The sequence below is a fragment of the Catharus ustulatus genome, chromosome 5 (assembly GCF_009819885.2).
Source record: "Catharus ustulatus isolate bCatUst1 chromosome 5, bCatUst1.pri.v2, whole genome shotgun sequence".
In the NCBI taxonomy this organism is placed as follows: domain Eukaryota; kingdom Metazoa; phylum Chordata; class Aves; order Passeriformes; family Turdidae; genus Catharus; species Catharus ustulatus.
The window spans coordinates 7,924,743-7,934,698 of record NC_046225.1 but is presented as its reverse complement, the minus strand read 5'-3'; the positions used below and the strand labels follow the sequence as shown (position 1 = coordinate 7,934,698).

Here is a 9,956-nt window from a genome sequence, read left to right as displayed (position 1 = left end):
TTACCGAAAGTGCACATTTTATCCCTCTCTTGGGTTTAGCTAGCTTTAGGTTTTCAACTGTATTATTTTTTGCTGCTGTTTTATTTCATTCCTGAAAATGTCTTTGTCTAGCCTTGCTTCCTTCTGCGAGCACTAGATTTCATCTACTGTCATGGACTTCTCCTGTACTACATAAATTTGGGAAAGGACATATTAAAAATTAATGTGCAAACTCACTTGAGGGAGAGAAGAAAGAAAGGAAGTGTTGCAGAGTTCCCCTCAGGAGCACAGAAACAGATGAGAAAAAAATTTTTTCAACTGCAGGATTATTGCTGTCTGTGGTGAGCAATATATTGAGGGATGGCAGTATGGACTTACAAGGCCCTGTTTAGGCAGGACAAGCTCAAGCACAACTGTAGGGATGAGACTAAGAGTAGTGAAAAATAGCAGAAAGAGATTTGATACCCAAGCAGGACAGCCAAGGGCAGTAGTTTTTGGGCAATGATTCTTTTGTTTAGATACCATATCAAAGAAAAAACTTGTGGGATGAAGTAAAGAACCTAAGACACATAGTCCTTATCTATCTCCTGCCTTCTCTCTCCCTCTCTTTTTAATAGTAGCTCAATCTATTTTAATGGGAAGTATCTAAGTATTTTTTCTAACAATCTTAAAACAGTATTTGGGGTTTTCTGGAGAGAAATACATGTTATGAAATATAAATAAAATTTAAATAGATAATATATGCAATTAAAAAAAAAATCATGCCACCATACACTGAAGTATGGCATATATTCCACTTTGGAGGAAGATTCATATATCATGTGTATGGCACAGAGCTCTACTCATGAATTATTTGCTTCTATTGCAGCACACATGCAGCACATGATAGATTAAAGGACACAATCCAAGTTGTAGTTGACATGTTAAAGCAGTGCTGTGCATAGAGATATTATTTATGAAAGAAATATTATGCAATCAGAAGTTTTCAATAGGACCTACTTTCTTTCTCTTTTGAGGCAGAATAATAGTACATAAGGTAAAAAAAAAAAAAACAACTCTTGAAGAAAGCACTAGGGGTTTTATTTACAAAGCAATATCTTCCCTGTGGTTTTTATCTAGTTAGCTGCTCACACTGGTATTTAATCTTTCTATTCAGAGCTGGTGCTCCACTCATCTTAAAAAGCTGGTGCAAGGCTTCACCCCCTTTGCAGCTCATATCCACAAATTAGTGGGGGATCATCTTACGCTCTGCTCTGAGACTTATTTGAGTGGCTGTAGATTGACACTGCGTTTTTCTGGTAACTGCAAATGTGTTCCATGATCCTACCATGTCAGGATGAGCTCTCAAAGTGAGGTTACTTAAACCTCACTGCACTCAAGCCTATGTTGGTCCAAAAAAATCACCATCAGTGCACTTTTATCTGCAGAGTCAGAAGTATCATCTAAGTGACTTTGCTGTCCCTGAATGTTGAGTTATGCCTTGGAGAAACCAATTAGAATCTACACTCCAAAATTAAGCCCTAATCAGGGAAGTACTGCCTATTTTGTCATTCTTTATTTTGGAGGAGGAGATAGGAATTTGAAAACATATTTTAATGTTGAGGTAAATCAGCTGGTTAAGAGGAACCTGGTAAAAATACAGGATCAGACGGCTGGAAGACTCCAAGCAGAACTGTTATTTGATAACACGTTTTGCCCAAATTTTGAGTGCCATGGAATCCTGAGTTTAAACACAAAGATAGGAGCTTTATTTGCATGCATGTTTCATTTAGTCACAGACTGTCAGGAAGTTTTATATACGCAAAGTGTTACGGAAATATCTATTCCATCATTTATAGATGAAGTTTTCAAATTTACATACTTAATTGCAGAGACTACACAAGTGAATGTCAATGCACAAAATCAAGATTTCTTGGTGCAAAAGGAAAAGAGCACAGAGAGTAACTGTGTATATCTGTATAGAATTGATATTTATTTTGATTTATTGCAATTATTCATTTTGCCATGTTATATGAAAAATGAGAAAAAATTCTTATTTTGCAGATTTTTAGTTACAAATAAGAAAATGGTGGCTAATTATTTAAAAATATTTTCTGCTACATTCAAGTGGTGATTCAATAGTTTACACATATTTTATACATGCAATATTATAATGTCAACCATAAAAACTCCCCTCAGCCATGCAAACAAACCTTCTGTATTGAAATCCTGGCTGTTGTAGATACTGGAGAATTGCCATGGCTTCAGGAGGATGAGGATTTCATCCACAGTCATATCCCTGCAAAGAAAGATTATTGTTCATGATTCTGGAAACCACTCTCCCAATCTAGGGTATGATGTATAGTCTAAGTTTTTAACACCATCGAATTCACTTCAAAGTAGCCCACACCCATAATGAATTCATTCCCATGGGTTTAGTGAATCAAAAGCTGCATACTGACCTTGCTGCAAAATAAATCAGGGACGTTTATTTCATTGAAACTATAGATAAATAATTTGAGATGTGTTTTCAGATAAGATGGACTGAAACCCAAAGAGGTGTTGTACTTCTCCTTTTTGTAATAATTTTCTTCTTATTTTTATTAGTTTCAAGTGAAAAAAGTATTCTTTATTTTTCGCCTTTGGGCAAGAGATGGAAAACTGCATCTAAAATTCCCTATTTATTTCTAAATAATACAGTACTGTATAGAAAAGTCATAAAAACAGAGACTGCAAATTGAATTCCAATAACTCTATCCTGTGAAAGTAAACTTCCATCTAGTAAATGAGAAAGCATTATTGACAATTATATGCAAATTAGCAGGCTTTTGGCAGGCTTTTCAAAACTATTATCTTTTGGCAACTCTGTAAATTATGTAGCTATGGCAGCAATGTAGAATTGCTCATTATACTTTATTGATACATTTATGTCTCCTTATATTGGAATATTTTGCTATGGGTCTTTGGAGACATTTTCTGCTTGTTTTTGTGCCTCCATTTCTCTCGTGTTTTGTACTTACCCCCACACTCTGAGTTGGAACTTCCTGTAGAGTCACTGGGACAGAGGGAGTCAGCTTCCATCATCATCATCTTCATCCACTCTTCTTTACATCCTGAAGGCCATCAAACGAACAGGCAAAAATTAGGCATAATTTTGTTACCACAAGGCTTCCCTGGAGACCTGTGCATATCTTCCCTTTTCAAAATCCTGTTCCTTCTTCAGCTCAGATCACATGTTTCTCTACATACCCCAAATTCAGTAGCCTACGTTTCTTCTGAGCTGAGAACACATTTTCCATTGCCACTGTGCAGCAGAGTATGCGCGCTCTCTCTATTACAGCTTATATTTAATAAACGAGGAACAGGCATCCTGTTTATGTTTATTCATAACAAGTTTAGATGTTACTTTTGAAGATAAAGAAACAAGTTTGATGATACACAATATCAGCTACACGCTCTGCACTGATAGCAAACTTTAGCAATCAAGGAAAGATAAAAAGGTTTTGGAGAATTTAATCATGTACTTCAAAGTAAGCTTAAGAACATATATTTCAGAAACTGAGATAAAATATGAATGTTTAATTTATCTTCTTTCTTTTTTACCATGAGTGTTTCTGATTCTGTTGCTAATAACCTCATTGCTTCTGTCAGCCGACACCTCTTTTGGGGTTTTTTTGTTGTTATTAGAGGGTTGTTTTTTGGGTTTGTTTTTGGTTTTTTTTCTTTCCAGAAGTAACTTTTGTTGAAGAAAGAATTTTAATTATGTGACTGATGCTTTACTTGGATAGAGGACACACATCATTTGGGGTGACTTAATGCATTTCACAGGGTTACTGGAAAGGAAGAAATTGATGCAAAAATAGTCAGGTCATAAGCTGTGATGTGTTAAAGTTCTCCAGTAGAGAACCCCATTTCTTGAGTAACCTTTGATGGTATGCCTGTGCAGTGGTAAGTGCAATCACACTTTATTGTTTATTTTTGGCTGGTTTGGTAGTAGCACAAGAAAGAGATTTCTCTATTGTGATCTTTTGGGTAAGATATGGAACCAAATATGAAGCACCACCTTGCCAAATATTTGTCCTTTTACTTTCTGGACATTGCTATTTGGATTCTAGTGTTAAGGACATGTATAAACACAACTCAAAATATGTGTCTACCCTTTCTCATAAAATCACAGGTCAATTCTTGCCTTAAAGTCACAAGCAAAATATTTAGTTTTACTTAGGAGCAATTTTTTTGCCTGGAAATAATATATATACCTACCCAAATTGAATCCACTCACCTCTGAGCCTGATGTGACAGTGTGGTTGAAGAAGAGCAGCTCGTGTTCTCCTTCAGACCTTTCAGCTAATCTTCAAAGTGGAAGAGTCAGAGTGAAGGGTGGTTGTCACAGAAGGAAATACAATTTGTGGCAAGACTTAAATTCATATTCTTTTTACAAATCCTGCTGAAATAGAATTCTCATATGCATTGGTGGTATTCTCAAAGACCCCTTTCTTTGTCCATATTGTAGCTATAAAATGTCAAATTCAGCATAAAACATGACTTAGGTCAGCATATTTCAGAATCCAACAACTATTTCTCTGGCACAAGGACTGGTAGCAGGAAAAGAGAAAGACTTTTTTTTTTTTTTTTTTTTTTTTTTTACTGGAATAGGGATACAAAGAATGCAAAAGCATCTTTGGGATTGTTTCCAGGGATCAACTAAATGAAAAACTTTGTCTGCTCTTGGGTGAAATTTGAAAATGCTTTGTGTTGACCTAACTCTTCTTCTGTTACCAGGTAAATACAACTCTGAATGACTGGACAGCACTGCTGAGGATTTATGAGAATTATTACCTGCTTAAAAGTCACCAAATGAAAAAAAAAAATCCACTTAGTCTATCTAACTTTTTAAGGGATAAATCTTGAGGAAACCTCTTTAAATTCCATTGTTTACTTGTTCTGTCTGAAGTTTCCATAAAGAGATAATGATAAACCATTGGGATCAAGTAAAAAACCAAGGAATTAGGTGTCTTGGTGGCAAATAGTGCTGACAGCAAAGTTGCTGGTTGGTATAGGATGCTGTTAACTTGAGATAAGAGGAACTAAGGGCACATAAAATCAGTTGCCAGTTTTATGAAAATGAAGGTGCTCATCTATTATTTTAGGTTTCTAAATTTTGATACTTGCCAGAGCAGAATCTCTGGTACTGATTAGCATGTTGAATCACTTGATAAGATGTGTGCATCAGCTAAAATGAGGGGAACTCAGGAATCAAAGGAAAGGAAATTATGCTTTATATCCTGTACTTTCTTTGGCATTCAAAACTAACGGATTTGAAAATAAGAGGAAATATCCTACATTAGAGATGCTGCATGCATCTCTTTCACTGCTTCACGGGAGAAGGGAGAAGTCTGGCTGAACACTGTGTCCTGCTAGCTATTGAGGAGCAAGAACCTTGTGAAGGATGAGGGGTGTGCCTTCTGGGTCACCACTCTCTATGAAGATAGTCAGGATTAAAGGTTTCTGTTCAAGAGGAGAATATGAGAGCTATTTCTAAAATTTACAGCAGTTTAACATTAATATCAGGCTTGTGGTCAGTAAAAATACTCATGATAAAGATATCTTCTTACATGTGGGCAAGCATAGTTCAGATAAACAAATCTTAATATCTTGAGTGACTTCAAGAGTTGGACCACATAAGGGATACTACTCTGAAGGTCAGCCTTATGAACTTCTAATACAGGCACCATCTCTAAAAGTCAGCTCAGTAATTTTAACAGTGTGCTCCTGTATTCTGTCTGAACAGCAGGAGTGTTATTTCAGCATATTAGTACTGTTAAGGGAGACCCTGCTGTGTTTTGGGTCTCTGCAACACCAGCTTTTTGGTGTATTGGCTTCCTCCCTTACACTGCCCCAATATACTTTCCAGAGAAGGCACACTTCCTAACATCTAGAAGCTTCCTATAAGGTGTTATATCCTAGCCTTCCTTTATTCCCAGGTTATTTTACATTTTTCATCTCCTGTTCTTCTTCCAGAGGTAGAATGCACAAGCTCCCGAGAGAATTCCCCTCAGCTACAGTTCATTTACAGCTGATTTTAGAAACAGCGAGGGAAGAACACTTAAATCAGACTGTGTCTGCTACCTACCTAGTTGAAAAAGGGAGTGCATAAATCCAGATATTAAAGTAAATAGAAAAAGAAACAGCTGTTTTATGGGAAGTCTAGAACCTTAAATCCCTTGTTTGTTCTGCATTTCACTTGATTATCTTAACCTGTTCTCATTTTCTCAGCAAATGGCTGCAAAGGGAAATGCAAACAGACAAAAGGGAACAGCAAAGAGGATTTAAAAACTGCATGCCATTATAATAGAGCATGAAGAGTTTAGACAGAGAAAATCACAGAATGTGCTGAGTTGGAAGTGACCCACAAGAATTGCTGAGTCCAATTCCTGGCCCTGCAAAGCACCATCCCGAGGGTCACACCCTATTCCTGAGAGCATTGTCCTAATGCCTCTTGAGCTCTGCCAGGCTGGTGCTGTGACCAGTTCCCTGGGGACACTCCTCCAGTGCCCAAACATCCTCTATGCCAAAAACCTTTTTCTAATGCCAAAACTCAACCTCCCCTGTTTAAAATGAGCACTTGCAGATGTTGTAAGGCACTGTGCCTTGCCTGTTGGTAGGTGTAGGGTATTTTGTGAGAAGTGGGAAGCTGATAGGTTATTAATCTTAGTCTATTACAATAGTATGTGGGGCATCCCTACCTTGTACCATGTTTAATTTCCATGAGGGACCAGCAGCAGTGGAAGAGCAAGAAGTGTGACTTGATAAATCTGGAAAGAGCTGCTTTTTCAAGTCCCTTTCAGAGAACATGTGGTTTCTGTAGCCCTTGGAATTCTGCCTGATTAGAGGAAAAAGCCAAATAATTTGACACAACAAAGCAGTGTACAACTTCACCTTGCTAGCAGTGCCTTAGTAGTTTGCTTGTCTTTCCAGAATGTGACAAGTGCCTGAGGAAAGGCAAACAATCCGTATTGTGAGACAAAAGGAAGGAGTATTAAGTGCTGTTGATTTTGGAGAGAGGGGAAAAAAAAAAGCCTTTGCATGGCAAATGAAAATAGAAATGCAAATCAGCTCCAAATACTTAACATATCTGATAAACAATTGTATAAAAATAGAAAGTGGAGACAATAAAGCCCTTAAAACATTGTGTAGTCACATTGACTGAAGTGCAGTCTCACATAGCTGAGGAGCAGGCCTGTGTACACTGCCAGGCACGAGCACATATCCTCACCAGGCTGTTAGACCTTCCCAAGTCACATGCAAACATCAGTTCCCAAACACTCGTGTTTGCAGTCACACTAATGATTAAAATTACATCCTGACAACTGACATTTCATTAAAAAAATAAAAAATGTGCTCAGCATTGCCTGAAGCACCAGGAAAGAAAAGTATAAGAGAGAATTAAGAAGCTAGGGGGGAAAGGGAGGAAGGAGAAGCTAGTCAAGCATATTGTATTGTTCACTGGTGTCAATCTGCACAGATCATGTTTGAGCTGATTGTGCCTGATCTACTTAATGGCTGTTTTCTGTAAGCTGTATTTCAGCTTTTCTGCAGTTTAGAAAAACATCTTACACTGTCACATCTGCAGAGAACTTTATATAATAACACAACTTACAAAGAAGCCTGCAAAAGCAATGAATGCTGAATCCAAAGAACCTAAGGTGGATCACAGTTTTTAAAGTGTATTTGAAAAGACGTTTTAACAAGAGGTGCACTGCTTTATCATGAAGGATCCCTACATCAGTGTCTGTCAACCCATCAGTCAGTTGCCTGAATTTGGACAGTCTTTGTTTTCTATGCTGATATCTTTCTGTTACAAATGTAAATTTTGGAAAATGCAGGCATCTTCTCTGTGAATACATCATAGAAGCAGTATTTTGTAGTGCAGTTTGAATTTCCATTTCCAAGCCGAGGGCTTTGCTAGTGCTGTAATTTCTATTTAACTTATGAAAATAGATGCCTTAACAATACACCTATACCTTTGCAACCAAGGTCTGTCTTAGGACAAGAAAATTCTAAAAATAAGTTTTAGACAGAGATATTTTACTTCCAAGGGAATGTTACTTCAGATCACAGAGCTCTCCAGCCCTCCCGAAGTCCAGTTGAATATGACCCGATGACAATTAATTCCCCAGGAGTGTGGCAACTACAAAGTAAAACTAATTGTTAGGCTCTCAGACCAGCCTCCTAATTCATCATTATTAGGTAAAATAGAGTGATTTGTCTTAAGAAAATGTAACAAAACTCTCCTTAAATCAGCAAGATTTCCATGGGATTATTCACTATGTGGGAAAATATTCAGAAAATGCTAAATCTACTGTTTTTTTCCCCTTTTGTAAGATGTGGTTTATAACTCCCTATACCTTTAGGGCTTAATCCTTTCATCAATCAGCAAATCAAATAATGGCATTAAACATTAATAAGATGGACAAGAAAATATGATAGCTTTTTCTTTCAGACTGCAGAACTCTAGTGAAGAAATGCCATGGCTACTCTTAGCTATAGTCCCCTGTTGCAGACTATGGTGATGAAGTGTATGCTTAGACTGCTCTTTTTCCTTTTGGCTTGATAATTTTTTTCCCTTGGCCAGCCTGAACTAGGTGCTCAAGGCTGTCTTGAAGGAGTTATGCTCTGTTTTATCCAGTGGCTACCTAGTGTTTCCAAAAGCTCCCAGCACCTTCACATTTGTTTTAAGCAGTGGAGCTATGGCATTTCCCTCTATGGCAGGTAAAATGAGGGGAAAAAAAAAAAAAAGGGGAGTTGGTGGTGTAATCAGGCAATAGACTCAGAGGCAATAAATCGTTGTTCTGTTTTTGCTCATCAAATTTAGGCCTTGAAGTTTTGGTGAAAAATCAAACACAGGCACAGCAGTCCTGAAACGCTTCCATCACACCTGGATGCTGCTGTGAAATGCTCTATCCTTGCTCTGTCTAGCCTCTCTATGCAAACTATTGACTTGAATTCCCATCTTGTTTCCCCAACACCTCCCACAGACCACTAATTGTCTTCTTATTTAAAAGCACTACATGATAGAACATCTTTATATCTAAATATCCTTATTTTTTACAGTGAAAAGAAATAACTTTTTGAAAAACTTTATTTTCAAGGGATATGACACAGTTTGAAAGGCTTTTTCTGTCTCAGAAGCCTCATTCTTCCTCTTTTTGTTTTTCTGAAAGCTTATTTGTCTCACCTTAGCTAAGTCATCTCTATAGATAATAACTCATATTCCAGTTGCCAGTAGGTTATTTTTTTTATGTTTCACTGATGTAGGTAAGAAGTAAGTAAATCTATATTCTTCTGTGCTGAAATCATAATTTATTATAGTCTGTTGTATTGTATTTCATTCTCTTTATTGTCAAACATATAAAGCCAGCATTTTTTTCTCCAAACCTTTCATATTAACACACTTCTCCTACATGCATTTTATGACTTTCCTCCCCCCACTTCATCAAATTCTAATATGCCTTGCATATGAACTACCCCAATTATAGCAAATCTCCAGCAAGCAGCCAACTGATGAACTCACTGGAACTTTTTATGTAAATAGGGAGAATGGGTCACTTAAGAACTGCTCTTTGTCAGTCCACAAGAAAAGTGTTATGGATTTCTTCAGGAAATCTTCCTAACAAAGTCAAGGAAAGGAGACATATGTCAGGTGTTTTGGAAGTCTACAGAGAAAATATGCTTCAGGTAGCTACAGTGAATTTGCACACAAACTTTTTAGTTGAAAGGGCAAAAGTCATGATAAATATTTCACAGCACAATGAAAATAGTAGCTTTTCCCATCAGTCTGTTTTTACCAATTTCTGTCACTGCTGAACTTTAAAACACACTTTTCATTTGAAACCTGCAGGTTTTGGGGTTTCTTTTTAATACCTAAATAGCTACAACAACATTTCATACTAATTTCTGATAGTAGATGTCACTTGCTAGGAAACAATCTACAGAAC

The 9,956-nt window shown here is 37.0% G+C and overlaps 1 long non-coding RNA gene across 1 annotated transcript; it reads right to left on the bottom strand.

The window, feature by feature from the left end:
• Positions 1–2,091: 2,091 nt before the first annotated feature.
• LOC116996229 lies at positions 2,092–4,321 on the bottom strand. Its single transcript, XR_004417914.1, has 3 exons — positions 4,241–4,321; positions 2,979–3,071; positions 2,092–2,257 (listed from the first exon to the last, which is right to left on the bottom strand). It is a non-coding gene; the product is annotated as an uncharacterized LOC116996229 (long non-coding RNA).
• Between the last annotated feature and the right edge of the window lie 5,635 nt (positions 4,322–9,956).